This window comes from Chanodichthys erythropterus, chromosome 12 (assembly GCF_024489055.1).
Source record: "Chanodichthys erythropterus isolate Z2021 chromosome 12, ASM2448905v1, whole genome shotgun sequence".
Classification (NCBI taxonomy): domain Eukaryota; kingdom Metazoa; phylum Chordata; class Actinopteri; order Cypriniformes; family Xenocyprididae; genus Chanodichthys; species Chanodichthys erythropterus.
In genome coordinates, this window is record NC_090232.1 from 54,757,623 (window position 1) to 54,773,764 (window position 16,142).

Genomic DNA, 16,142 nt, shown 5'->3' on the forward strand with positions numbered 1-16,142 from the left:
CAGTCAATTAAAGTTCACAAAGGTGAGAAAATGTCTTAGTGTTTTTTTTATGATCAGATTGTATCCCAGTAATCCAAGGGTTTCAGCCTTGCAGCACATGCAGCAGTCAAAGTGTGACGTTAACTCTCTCGCCATAGAAACGACACGCCCACACTGACGTCTGGTTTAGTGTTTCTCAGATAGTGAGTGTGTATTCCAGCTTATCTGTTCTTCCACAGCAAGAAACAAACTGAATGTTTAATATATGATGGTTTTCAAAGAGGTATGATCACATTTTTTTCTCTATTCGACTTCTGAAAGAAATGTCTCTATTAAAACTTTTTTTTTTTGCTTGAATTTATGCATATACTGTATGCATTATACAGTACACTCAAAAACGTATTTTTTTGAAATCTCACAAAATCTCTCGAGACTTCAAAACAAGCATTACGGATGATAGGCAGGAAGAAATTGTGTTGATAGGGTTTAGAATGATTTTGGTATGTTTTTCTGTTGCCACATATCTACAAGCTGATTCTCCATCTGCTGTCCAAATCCATTTAACTTTGTGCTGCACCATGACTGCATTTGTTATGCTTCTGTCAGCTCGCTTTCTGATTGGATATTGTTTCGTTTCACGTGATAATCTCCAAAGCGTGTATGCGTTTGTCCTCAGGGTTCGCCCCACACATCAGGATTACTGATCGTAAATATTCAACATCTGTAGAACCAGCAAGATAATCGGAACATTACCTAGGATTGTCGGAATGGGAGAAATCGGCCCAAAATCTGATTAATTATCTTGTGGTGTGTACCCAGCAATAGATGTGTGAGGTTGACTTACAGTGAATGAGCTGCTCTCTGCTGATCACAGAACACACAAGAAACTAACTATTGGCAATAGCCAATTCAAATAAGTATTCAAACAGGAGGTTCACTTTGTTTTTGTTTTTTTGCTATTAAAAATGCTTATGTGTGAATGCTGAGACACTCAGACACAGCAGATCTTAAAACTTAAACCAATATCCTCAAACCTGTTACCTGAATATTTTTAGCCAAAATTAGCAGCATAGACTTTTACAGTGGTTTGACATTTGAATGTAGTGATATTTAGGCAAATAAATAAGACTGATCATGAACTGTGTTCAGATTTGACTCAAGATCTTCCATCTACTGCTCAAAAATGAACATTGTGTCATCATTTACACACCCTCGTCTTTCAACACCTGAATGACTTTCTTTCATGGATCACAAAAGATGTCCAAACTGCTCTTGTGTATTCAACTGAAGTGAATAGAGACTATAGCTGTCAAGCCAGACTTTGAAGTAAGTAACAAATTTCTCCAAAACTTTTTCCTTTTGTGATCCACTGAAGAACATCATGCAGATTTAGAATGAATTGTAACTGATTTTTGGAAAAATGTATGGCATTTATTGTTTTAGTAAACTATGGTAAACATACCTATTAAGCTCACCAAAATCTACGCTGAGACATTTTTAGTGCACAGGATATTGGTTTCAGTACAAGAAGTTATGTTAAAATAAAATATTAATCTCTCACACAATAATATTTAATTTTATTTTAAATGACTTTATAATTTCATTTAAGATGTACATAATTAAATGCAAAAAGTCTGGCTGTGCTACATTTGTGTACCCTTAAAGCACAACCCTGTTGCCATTAAGCTCACAACATGTTTTCTTAAAAATTCTTGTTTATTTTAAACAACCTTTTTAAAGAATTGAAAACATTTTTATTTGAAGGTACAGAGTCAACCACAAAAATAAAACAGAACACTAAAATCCAGCAACAAGGCACTCAATTTGATCAGTTATACATTCTAATTCGTGACCGGTGTTTTGCTTTGCTCTCTCCTCTGTGCTTCTGCGTTCATCATTACGTCAGAGTTCGCTCTTTCGCCATGAATCAATGTGTACGGCTGTCTGTCGGAAGCTAGTTATTTTAGTTTTTAAAGTTTTAAATATGGATATTTTTCTTACACAAATGCATTGCTTCGCTTCAGAAGGCCTTTATGAACCCCCAGAGCAAGTGTATGATGGATGGTTGTACTTTTTTGGGCTTCAAAATCTCATCCTCTATTTACTGTCATTATAAAGCTTGGAAGAGCCAGGACATTATTTAATATATCTCTGATTGTATTCTTCTAAAAGAAGAAAGTCATATATACCTAGGATGGCTTGAGGGTGAGTAAATCATGGAGTCATTTTCATTTTTGGTTGAACTATCCCTTTAAGGCTGTGAAAACAAGTTATTAATCATTTTATAAAGATTAACTTACAGTATCTTTGAAATTGTACTTTTTCTTATTGATGTCACACTGAAGTTCATAGTAGTGCACCCTTTATGCTCACCTAACAATAATATGAAGTCTTTAAAAATGGCAGCATTGTAAAACCACAGACCATCAATAAACTGTAAATTTATTATATTATGGATTTAAAGGTACAAGCCAGTAATGCCTTTAAAGTTATATATAACAATATGTAACAAACAATCTTATACAGCTAGTAAGCTAACTATGTTCTGTAGCATCTGCATCTTTTGGATCCAACTGTAATTATTTTCCACATGCAGGTTCCAGGTTATAATATGCAAAAGTCTAAACATTAATCTCTTAATTTTGCAGTAAGTAGTTATAACTACCCCCAAAAAAGACTTAACCACCATAAAAATGCACAATTAAGGGGCTCCTCTTTTGGCTAAAGTTTTCAGACAGCTTTCAAAATGGCCGCCAGACAGCAAAAATCTGAGCTCAAAGATGGTAGTGTGCTTAATGGGTACTTGAGCTTAATAGGTACGTTTACCCTATTCTTTTAAAAAATGCTGGGTAACACTTTACTTGAAGGGGTGTGCATAAGACTGACATGACACCTTCATAATCATGACATGACACATGTCATGAATATGAAGGAGGTTTTATGAATGTTTATGACAACTGTCATTAAGTGTCATTCGCTCAACTATGTCATTTTTAATGCAAAGATGACATTGTTTGAGATGTCCGAGTTATGACAACTTGACATAAACCAATACATCATAACCTGTCAGTGTCTTTGTCATGACAACTTGACATCATTTAGCTTTATGGGTTAACATTACATTAAACTGTCATGTGGTTGGTTTTGACATTGGCTGTCATGAGGCCATTATAATAGTGTCATGAATATGTATCTTGAGCTCAAGTACAGCGGTACAAATTGAACTTGTCATTAAAATGTCATTAAGTGACAAAACTCTGACAAATAATTTTATAACAGCGTCATGACTATTTTTAATTTCATGTTTTTTTTTTTTTTTTTTTTTTTAAGTTTCCTCCAACAGAAGGTCAGATAATAGACAATTTCAAATTTCGTAAAAAAGATGACACTGTTATAAAATAATGGTAACACTTTATTTTAGGGTCTTTTAACTAGTTGCTTATTACTATTAGCATTCATATGGCTAAAATATTGGCTATTTATTAGTACTTATAAAGCACATATTAATGCCTTATTCTGCATGATCTTATTCTACATTCTTAATCCTACCCAATACCTAAACTTAACAATTAACTATAATAAGCAGTAAATTAAGAGTTTATTGAGGGAAAAGTCATAGTTAAGCGTTTATATATGTGTTCCCTATACTGAAGTGTTACCGAAATAATGTAATGTAATGTTAACCCATAAAGCTAAGTAGTTTTTTAAGTTTGATAATTAATCTGTTATGTCATGTTTATGACAGGTTATGATGTTTTGCTAATGTCAAGTTGTCATGACAAAGACACTGACAGGTTATGTTTTGGTTTATGTCAAGTTGTCGTAACAAAGACATCTCAAACAATGTCATCTTTGCATTAAAAATGACATAACTGACCGAATGACACTTAATGACAGTTGTCATAAACATGCATAAAACCTCCTTCATATTCATGACACATGTCATGTCAAGATTATGAAGGTGTCATGTCAGTCTTATGCACACCCCTTCAAGTAAAGTGTTACCAAATGCTGCCCTTTCAGTATTTACACTAAAATAAATTCCACTGGCTGTTTAAATAAAAGAAAGGTTGTTTGGCCCGTTAGGAAGAAAAAAAACTAATGATTTTAAAATCATTATGGAAAGATTTTAAGTCATGATGAAAAAAAGTTTTCAATCACAAACACACAAAAAATTATATTCTACACATCCTTAAGTGATATTGTGTTTTAATAAATACATTAATTTCTATAAATATATTCATCTCTCCTACAGGACAGGACCATGAAGGAAGCATTAAATGAATTGTCCCAGCTGAGAGACTCTAGGTTCGGTCAACCCTGGCCCAGACATGGACTCAAACTCCTCTACTGGTTCGCCAATTACTGTTTTTCTTTTGGCAATGACAATGTCATGATCTCTGAATGTGACCCAGCCAACGGAGACTTTGGTTTTCACCTTTTTAAGAACAGATATGATGAATATGGGGATAAACTTCTTCCAGACATAGACTTCCCTTACTATGTGGTTGGCAATCTAAATTCACCAGGAGCTGAAGAACTTCCTGATTATGTCTAAGAAGACAATTCTCCTGACCTTCACAACAGCAACACAGACCGCATCATTGTCAGTCTCTATGATGAGGAGTGCTTTCAGAGAGTTTATGTGACTCAACACCGTGACCGATCAAACTACAATCCAAACGCCACTTACCCAATCTCCAGAGGCCTTCTCATGATCATCAGGACGATGAGTTTAGAGGACTTTCTGGAGGAGATGGGTTATTTTACATACATACAGCCTTTCTACCCAATGCCTGTCATCAATTACAGTCCTCAAACTACAAACACATTCAGACCAGATTTACCTGCGGTCACTCTGTCATCCAGTGATTCAGATGACAGCGAATCTCCTGAAACACAGAACAATGACACCAAAATCCAAATAGATGATAACACCCCTCAGAGAACTTAACCATGATCAGGAGATTATGGAATATATTCTGCACCATACTTTAAAAGGGACCATCATCTACTGCTGCACTCAAATGCTCCTGGGAAATTAATTCTAATTTGTAAATCATCATTACCACAGGATATGCCTTCCAGTGATTTGGTTCAACTTACTGGACAATTTCATATTTCTCTTTTCCCATACCTACACAGACAGAAGCAAATAATGAACATTAAGATTTAGATTCAATCTCTTGCCACCAAAAACTGTGTTTTATGTTGAACTTTATCACTATTCTTCACCAAAGGAACACAAAATGTGTACAAACTGAATTGTACAGTCAGCATTCACAAACTGACGACTATTAATAATTTGTGGCAACACTTTACTCGAAGCCTTTATGTATAATGCATATAAAGGTATTCATAATGTAAGTTTGATGCATTGTATCTTTTCATTAATAATTGTAACCAAAGTTAAAATGCATCATAATTTTCACAGATTGCTTGTCACATCTGAAATCGGTTGTGTCATGTTTTAAGGCATTAATTTTTAAAGGTGTATCATAACTGTGGTTACAATTATTCCCATACAATAAATTATAAGGTGCGACATTAAAAGTACTTTTATAATGCATTATATGTAAAGGCTTTAAACCAACAACCTCCCACATTCTCGCTCCTGGCCGAGACAAGCAACCAACGACGTAACCACAAATCCAACAAATGTGACAGGATTTATTAATAACACTGTCTAGTGAACCTGATGCTTTTCATTGAAAGCAAAAACAAAAGTTCAAACAAAAATCCAAAGCTGACTGCCATCTCACAGACCAAACGAATGAGGACACTGTAGTGGCCGTTTGTCAAACAAAAAAAAAACATGAAACTCAAATCAAACTTTCAAACGACAACTTCTAGCATCCTGGGCAGGTAATGTACGCAGGCAAGCAATGAATCTACTTCCAAACTGGATTCAGGATTTTGTGGCTGGTTTATTTGTTCCAACTGAGCAAACAATACAGCATTTCTCACGCTGGTAAAAAACCATATGCCCATCACCCAGATGCCTACAGGTAACTAACTACTTCCTGCCTATATTCACCTTTGCCTGTGCCCACTACTGCCCCCAGGTGTCTAAAGCAAACATTATAATGATTAAACTAACCAAAAATAAAGACTAAACAAACAACAAAAGAATTTTACCAAAATATATTACTAATGTGAGCAAAATCATAATAGTAAACAAATTAATTAACAAAATTACCACTACTGAAAACAAACTAATGTAGCTCCAACACTCCGGCCCCTAATTGTGCTTTATCACAATTACTGAACTCTCAGAACGGAGCTACACACTATGTATTCTAACTATAACAGGCACAGATGTCTTGCTGCACCTGCAAGAAAAAGAGACAGAAAGAGAATGATAGAGACAGATGAAGAGAAAGAGAGAGTCAGTTCATGTGATCACACTGCCGCCTCCAGCAGCAGGCACAGCTTCGTCACAGGCCTCTCTAAGATGCTGGTCTTCGTTTGGAGGCGGACAGAGCGCACAACGCCATTCACATCTGATCTGGCATCCAAAACTTTCCCCATCATCCAAGATCCTCTTGAAGCTGTAGCGTCTGCCACAAGAACAACATCTCCAGGTGCAAGGTTTCTTCTTAGTGCTGTCCATTTTTGTCTCTGTTGCATCAATGGCAGATACTCAGAAATCCATCTCTTCCAGAAGAGTTCCGCCATGTACTGTATCTGCTTCCATCTTTTTCTGACATACAGATCATTTCTTTCAAACAATCCTGGTGGCATAATTGGTATACCTTTCAACAACAGAACGTGATTCGGTGTCAAAGCTTCCAGGTCATTTGGATCATCTGAGGCCCTCGTAATAGGCCTATCATTCAATATTGCTTCGACTTCACAAAAAAATGTTTGGAGTGCTTCATCATCCATGGTCTGCTGTTTAAGGACTGAGGTAAGAACACTCTTCACTGAGCGAATCAGGCGCTCCCAAACGCCACCTTGATGGGAAGCTGATGGGGTGTTAAATCTCCATTCTATGCCTTCCTGCAGAAAGGCTCTTTGAATTTTACCATGATTCAGAGCGGTCAGACTCTCCTTGAGCTCACGACTGGCTCCAACAAAGTTAGTTCCATTGTCAGACCGAAAAGTTGAAACTGGGCCTCGTCTGCAGATGAACCTTCTCACTGAATTTATACAAGAATCTGTATCCAATGTGTATGCTACTTCCAAGTGTACAGCACGACTGGTCATACAGGTGAAGAGCACTCCGTATCTTTTGAGAAGACTTCTGCCTCTCTTAACTTCAATGGGCCCAAAATAATCAATGCCAACATGAGTGAAAGGGGCTTCATCAGGCAACACTCTTTCAGCAGGTAAGTCCGCCATTTTTTGTTCAAGGAGTCTTCCTCTGTTGCGTCTGCAAACAACACAATCTGATATGACCTTTCTGGCAGCAGAGTTTGCATTTATAATCCAATACTTCCGCATTAAACTGGACAACATATAATTTCTTCCAGCATGACCTATCTGCTGATGAATGTGGCGCAGAATTAGTGTGGATACATGCAGGTCTTTTGACAGTATAGCAGGACGCTTGGATTCCACTGGCAGTGAGGCTTTGCTTAACCGACCACCCACTCTGAGAATCTCACCCTCCATCACTGGATCCAATCTGTACAGTGAACTGTCCTTGGATATGGATTTCACACCACTCTGCAACGAGGTAATTTCATCCTTAAACCGTTGATGTTGTACATACCGGATGATTGACAGCTCTGCCCTGATCACATCTTGAGGTGTCAGACTCTGTCCTTTGAGCGTAGCCTTAAAGCTCTGCATTTGGCTTTCCACCTGTTGATGACAGTCTATAGTGTCCATAGTGAGATCAGCAGAGGCATAAAGCTCCTTTCTCTTATGTCCCAATAACACAAGAGTATCCTTGATCTTAAGAAGCCAAGCTACAGCCTTCTGCAATCTCTTCCAAGATGAAAAGTAATGAATCAGGTGGCTCGTAGCATTGTCTGTGTCTTTAACAACAGCATTCACTGTCAAGTCCCTTTTGATCTCAGGGTCAGCGCCAGGAATCCCCTGAAGATCCACATCTAATTTAGGCCACCCATCCTTGAACTTACGAAGGAAATCAGGTCCCATCATCCATCTCCTACTGTTCAGGAGATCTTCTGCCCTCATTCCTCTTGACGCTTCATCTGCTGGATTTTCCTTTGATCCCACATATCTCCATTGATCAACATCAGTTGCCCCTCTGATGACTGAAATTCTGTTGGCCACAAAGGTATAGAATCGCCGGTTTTCATTTGATATATATTTAAGGACTGTTGTACTGTCGGTCCAGAAAACTGACTTCTCCAGCCTAAGTTGCAACTCCTTCCGTAGCATACGGTCTATTCTAACAGCGAGGACTGCAGCTGTTAGCTCCAGGCGAGGAATTGTGGTCTGTTTCAGCGGAGCAACTCTGGCCTTTCCCATCATAAATGCAACATGCACTTTATTATCCACTTCCAATCTTAAATAAGAGACGGCTCCATACCCAACCTCACTGGCATCAGAGAAGTGGTGAAGCTGTACAGTGACAGGGTTGCCAAAGTCATTAGGCTTAATACAACGATCAATCTTAAACTTTGCCACCTTGTGGAGATCTTCCAACCAGCTAGCCCATTGCTTAGCGAGAACATGGGGAATATCTTCGTCCCATCCAAGATTTCTTTTACAGAGTTCCTGCAGTAACAACTTAGCCATCATGCTGAATGGAGCAAGGAAGCCCAATGGGTCATAGAGAGAACTGACCACCGAAAGAATTCCTCTTCTCGTCTGTGGTTGATCCTGTGCTGAGGCCTTAAATCCAAATTGGTCAGTCTCAACATACCATTGTAGTCCTAATGTACGTTCAACAGGAAGTTGATCTGTATCCAAATCCAGCTCCCTCATGTCCTTTGCTCTGTGGCCTTCGCTAACAGAGCGCAACACTGCACGACTATTGCTGACCCACTTTGAGAGAGTGAATCCTCCTTTCTTACAAAGTGCAGTTAAATCCTGAATCATTTTCCTAGCCTCCTCTTCTGAGGCCATTGAACGGAGGCAATCATCGACATAAAAATTGTTTTTCACTGTACTCACAACCTCTAGAGGGAAGTGTTCTGCGTTGTCATCTGCAGTTCTCCTCAAGGCATAATTGGCACAGCTTGGCGATGATGCAGCTCCAAATAGATGTACCTTCATACGGTATTCCTGCGAAGCCTGTGTAGTGTCACCACCTGGCCACCAGAGGAAGCGGAGAAAGTTAACATGCTTATTTGAGACATGAACCTGGTGAAACATAGATTGGATATCGGCCACTATTGCAATAGGCTCCTGCCTAAATCAGACTAAAACTCCAATGAGGCTGTTGGTGAGATCGGGGCCTTGCAAAAGCTGGCTATTGAGCGATGTTCCTTTGTATGAGGCTGCACAGTCAAAAACAACTCTTAGCTTGCCCTTCTGAGGATGATACACCCCGTGGTGAGGGATATACCACACTTTCCCATTGCTCTGTGTCAGCTGGTCAAGAGGAACTAGCTCTGCATGTCGCTGTGTTATTATTTCATTTAGGAACGTGGTATATTCCTCCTTAAAAACACTGTTCTTGTCAAACTTTCTTTTCAGGCTACATAAACGCTGCTCTGCTATATAACGATTGTCTGGCAGGATTACATTTTCTTTTCTGAATGGCAAGTCAATGCAATAATGACCTCCAATTAGTTTTGCTGTTCTACTGACAATATCCATGAACTTAATATCTTCTCTGGACATTTCAATCTGCTCTTCTGATGATGTCTCATTAAAGTCATGGTGATATTGCTTAACAAGCATTTCTTGCAGGTGTTCAACAGAGATGCGATTTGCTGTTACAGCAAAACCGCCACTCTTACCTCTACAGCTTCCACCATGAAGAGGACCATTAACGACCCAGCCAACCCTGGTTCTGACAGCATATGGGCCCCCATCTTGGCTATTTATTACTTCCCATGGCTCCAAAACCTTAGGGGTGTCAGTTCCAATAAGCAGATCTACACTTGCATGAATGTCATGGAGTATTACATCCTTCAAATACGGCCATGGATCAATATCTGCTTGCCGTGGAATATTAAGTGTAGACACAGGTATGGTTCTCTGAGTCAAAACATCAGGAAGCTCTATAAAATCTTCAGCACCCAAGCCAGACACTTCAAGACCTGTCAAAACATGAGCATTCACAACCTTTCGTTGGCCCATTGTTCTCAACAAAATGCTTGTCTTCCTACCTCGCAAATGTAACCTTTTCGCCATGGTTTCTGTACAGAAGGTGCCAGAACTACCAGGATCCAGGAAAGCATATGTCTGCATGATCTTATTAGTCAGTTTGCTTCTGACTTTTACTGCAACAATAGAGAAGGTAGAATCATCTTCTACACCGGCCCCAATATGGCCACACGTCTGAAAAGTTACAGATGAATCACTTGAAAGGCTCACAGGATGTTTGGCTTGTTCTACAGCTGTACCTTTATCCTGTCTTTCTATATGAAGGACACCGGGGTGCGGCTGATGACATACATGGCAATCCAATCGACTCCTACAATCCTTGCTTGTGTGGCCTACCTTTAGGCAACCAAAACAAATACCCTTGCCCTTAATGAAGTTGATCTTGTCCCGGTGCGTCTTGGCTTTAAACTGTGAACACTGACCTAGTGTGTGGTTTCTCTGCAGGCAAAATAAACAGCAATGAGTGGAGGGTGTGCTATGTTCTGCAGGCCGTGCCATAGCTTCTTCCCTCACAGGAGTGACATTTGTAACGTAGCTGCTTCCCTTCCTTCTTGCAGATCACATGCAATATTCCTCCATTTTTCTCTTAGTTTGTAAGGAAGTTTTAAAATGATACTCCGCATGTTAGATGGTAAATCCAATTCCCTCATATACATTACTTGTTCTGTTAGATTTGCACATCCTCTAAGAAACAGAGAGAATGATTGTAATCCTTTCACATCTTCACCTTTAACGGGTGTCCAGTTAAATATTTTCTCCATGTAAGCAGATGCAATTTTATATTCATCTCCAAAGTGCTGAGCAAGAAGACTCTTAGCTCTGTGATAGCCTTGATCTGGAGGCATATGTTGACAACTATGCACAAGATCCTTTGGCTGCCCCCTAGTGTACTGTTCAAGGAGGTACAAACAGTCCCTGAAATTATTCGTTTTCTTCTCAACTACATTTTCAAAGGCTCTAATAAAGGATTTATATTGAAGAGGGTCTCCATCAAAAATTTGCAGATTTCTTGGAGGAAGAGCAGAGGATATATTTTGCTGAACCAACAGTGCAGTGATTTCGTTTTGTTTTTGCATAATGCCCACCATGTCGTTTTGGTTGTTACCGCTTTGAGTTTGAGAGTTTAATAGATGTCCCATTTGACGTCCTTTTACAGTCTGTACTTCTTGATATGGAGCTTCTGGCCCAACTGACCTTCCATACGTTTGTTCTGCAAATCCTTGTCTTGGCTTAACAACTGATGCAGGATCAGGTACAGCAAGAACATCATTTTCATGTGGGACAAAGACTTTGGCAAAAGGATCTAAACCGGTGGATCTTTGAGCCTTGCTCCTCTCCAAATAAGAGTTCATTCCATCAGATCGTCTTGAACCACGCTGTGATGAGTTCATTTCTAAAACCTGAAGCCTTGCAGTTGTAGCTGCCAAATCTGTTTCAAGTGCCAATTGCTCCTTTTCTCTACGAAGCCTTTCCTCCTGCACCTCTATGTGATGTTTTCTTTTTAAAGCTTCGGAGCGTTTAAGAAGAGCTGCTCTCTCGGCTTCCGCATTAATGCGTGCCTCGGATGTTACAGAAGTCTTTGATATGCCAGTGGCACGTGATTTTGCAGAACTTGTTCTTACACTTAAGACATTAGAAATACTGTCTTCAGGTTGTATTCCATCATCAACGCATCCTGCGTCGATAGATTCTTTAGGCTGTGAGTATGGATAACCAGCTTTAGACAGCCACTCCTTCACATCTTCAATAAATGCATAACATAATTTCATCTTCTCTTCAAAGTTTTTAGTTTTATTGATGAGTATTTCATCTTCTGGCAGAGGCAATTCCATAAATGTTTCATGTATATCGAGTGCTTCTTCATAACACTTAATGAACAAAGCGAGCTGAGTGTTCACTGCGTCTGCAGTTTCATTTAATTCCATTAGGACACGGATTTTATCCATAAGCTTTTTAGCCTGGTTAGTTTTTGCAGTGCGTTTTTCTTGACAAGTTTGTATGTAAAAGCACATTCCTTTAGAAGTCAATTTAATTGACCGCTTTGATTCCGGCCTCTCCACCTCTGTCATTTTGTTGCACACTTATAGCCAATTTGTTGATAATATCAGTGAATATTCACAATCGGGCAACAAGGTTAGCAAAGATGGCAACGTTGCTTAAAACAACTTCGTTTTATACAAACAAATCCTCTTCATCCACACAAGCGCACACTGCACTGACTTTACCTTTTTATGAGTGTAAACGTTGATAATTCAACAAACACACAGCCAATTAAGCAGTCCTTTTAAGTTCATATAACCTTTCATGAAACCGTCTTCTTATACGGCATTTCTAGCGGTACATACCAATTGGAGATTTCTTAGCTCGTGCCAGGCCTCTGTCTCATGCCAACAGATAATCCACACGTGGTGAATCAAACAATCCATGCTGATTTTCCATCGGGTATCCCAATAATATCCGAAGCGAATTCCAAGGAAAGTTCTTCTTCTTTCTTTAATCAATGAGCGGTTTTTTACTTGATGTAGTGGCCGTTTGTCAAACAAAAAAAAAACATGAAACTCAAATCAAACTTTCAAACGACAACTTCTAGCATCCTGGGCAGGTAATGTACGCAGGCAAGCAATGAATCTACTTCCAAACTGGATTCAGGATTTTGTGGCTGGTTTATTTGTTCCAACTGAGCAAACAATACAGCATTTCTCACGCTGGTAAAAAACCATATGCCCATCACCCAGATGCCTACAGGTAACTAACTACTTCCTGCCTATATTCACCTTTGCCTGTGCCCACTACTGCCCCCAGGTGTCTAAAGCAAACATTATAATGATTAAACTAACCAAAAATAAAGACTAAACAAACAACAAAAGAATTTTACCAAAATATATTACTAATGTGAGCAAAATCATAATAGTAAACAAATTAATTAACAAAATTACCACTACTGAAAACAAACTAATGTAGCTCCAACAGACACCATAGGGCGCGTAAAACACCGCTTCTACTCGTGACCTGGACGCTCAAACTGGCTGTGTGAAGCAGGTGGTGATTAAGAGAGTTAAACATCACTCGAAATTCACTAAAACTAATATCACGGAATCAAGTCAAGGCCTGCGAATAACTGCATAGCTTTTATCATACAGCTCTGATGTGCTTTACCTGACATACATGAGAATGACTGTATGATCCTTTCTGCAGTTCAGTCAGTTTATCAAACATAAACGGCAGTGAACAAACAAAGCCACTGGAAGGCAAGCCTGCAACTTTTAGCCAAAAAAGCGTAAAGGCTAATGCTAACGCTCCACCCCCCGCGGTACACAGAGAATGAGACCGTGAGGGTGAGGCTGTTTTTTGAATGGATGTCAATGGATGAGAGGCTTCACAATGCTGATTAAACAGCTTTTGTGGGGAAATGGCTAATCATTTAATTAATCAACAGCCTGTTTGGTAATCTTCAGCATGTTTTACACTAAACAATACTTTCGTTGGGAACTATATGTAGATTTTAGCTTGATAAAAATGTATTTTTTCAAGAGAAGACAGACTAGGGAATGTTGCAACTGACGTCACTGCCATTACACGATAGGCTGAGAGGTGCCACACGTGATTAAGTTAGCCGTTACGCTTTCTCCAATGGTAAGAGATACAGACCCTCTTATCTCCCCATTATATACAAGGGCTGCATCCGAAACCGCATACTTCTCTACTATATAGTAGGGGAAAAGCAGTAGGCGAGCGAAAAAGTATGTCCGAATCTTAAGTATTCATAAAAGAGTAGGCGAGAACTACCTGGGTGATGTCTAATTCTCGCGAGATTCGGACGTGCGTCTACTTAAAGTGCGTCCGAATATGCCTACTTACCTACTATATAGTAGGGAAAACAGTACGTGAAAGGAGTAGTACGTCCGAAATCCTCATTAATCATAAATGAGTAGTCGAGAAGTTCCCGGATGGCCTACTGCTCCCGCCCAGATTCTGAAGTGTTCATCCGATGGACACTCTTCTATCCCAGGAGGCCACGGGAGAGGATACGTCACACTCGAACACGGAGGAGAAAAGCGGCACGGATGTTTTCAAATGTGAGTATTAAAAACCAAAAACTTGGTTACTTGTGTTAAAATCGCATTTGTTGAACTACTGTAGAGGTGTAAAGACGCTAGTCAGTGTAGTATAGTTGTGATTTTGCAGTAAAAACACGTTTTATTGTGTACAGGTAAGAGGGGAGCTTCAATAAACACACGTTCGTCTCCAAAGTGGATTTACATGAATTCCAAACCATATACATCATAAAGTTGATTTCTAAATGTTTATTTAACATCTGACAGGAAAATATTCAATAAGTAGCCTATTGCAGGTAATGAGTACATCACAATATGAAATATACATCTTGAGTGATGTGTGCTATTATGTAGAATTCACTGTCTGTTCCCAACACTTTACATGAATGGAAGTAAATGTACAGGAATGAATGTAAATAAACAAATGTACAAGTAATTAGATCTAAGTTTTCTATTTTATTTGTCCGTTAGTACTGTTGGTAAATTATATACAGTTGGATAAGAAGTGAGTTAACACATCATAAACATGTAAATGTAGTATTAAACATGTAAATGTAGCACATAAATCTCAGAGGAAACATGAATCTTGTCTGGATGTTACAGGGACAGATGATCACATGTGTGTTTATCCAGTGGAGAGAGGCTGATGAAGGAATGATGCCGTCAATGGCTTTGAGTGAGTACACTACAGAAATTAATACAAATCTATTTAAATATTAACTTGTAGTTTATTTTAATTACTGCAATTTCAAACAGAGTTACTACAGCACTTCTGATTCTTGATGTCGGTATGTTTGCCTGCAAGGCAAGGTGATGGCAGCATTTGTGGGGGAAAGAAACCTGAATAATGACTGAATTTATATGTTTGGCTGAACTAACCCTTTAAGCCCCCAAATAGAAACTGTATGTATGCATTTATATTATGTACCTTGAAAAGGTAAACTTAAAGAAATAATCAGCTTTATTGAGTGTTTGTGCCCAAGACACTAACAAAAAAGGATTTACAAAAATCACATTTACATTTATTTACAGGTTTGCTTTTGGCAGATGCTTTTATGAAAAGTGACATACAGTGCTCTTATTACAGGGATGATCCCCATGGAGTAACCTGGAGTAAAGTGTTTTGATTAAGGATGGTGACAGCTGCGGAGATCGAACCCGGAGATTTAGCCCACTACACCACTAAAATAATAAAGCTGAAACAAAAAAAACAGCACGTAATTGTAAAAATATTGAATGAAATATGTCAGGAAACAGAATTCTGACATGAATTATTAAACGTTTCAATCAGTTTAAATGTTTTACATGTAGTCTTGTTTATGGAGAGCACATGAATGTTTGGAGCAGCCAGATTGTCCCACACATCTTCTCCCACTCCTGCTTCAAGGTTATGGAGTTCAGGGGTCCATCATCATCTTCCTCATCCTCTGGATCAAAGATGTCCCCATTGAGAGGAGCAGCAGTGAGGGACATTATAGATGGCAAAGACAGGTGAAGGTGCAGAATTGGCACAGCTGTGTGAGATGGCAGATCTGCTGTTTGTAAGAACAAGTTTGAATAAAGCTTTGTTTCATGTGTTGTTGATTGTATATGTATTTATTTATTGTGATGATTACTTTTATTCATTCTATAACTCATTTATGTTTCCTATTGTCCGTAAATAAAATATATTTATTTTATTCATGCATTAATTCATTGCTTGACTGTTAATTGAGATGTGTTCACCTTGGTTGTATTTGTCTAGTGTTTATTCATGCATAGCTATGTCATATGACAAAACATTACAATTTGCTTGTTTTACTAATACATTATTTTCTGTAAAAAATTAATATGATTAAGTATTGGTCAGCATTT

At 38.7% G+C, this 16,142-nt stretch overlaps 1 pseudogene; it reads left to right on the plus strand.

Annotated features, from left to right (window-relative positions):
- The first annotated feature begins 230 nt into the window (after positions 1–230).
- Positions 231–4,933, plus strand: LOC137031941 (uncharacterized; annotated as a pseudogene).
- The last annotated feature ends 11,209 nt before the right edge of the window (positions 4,934–16,142 follow it).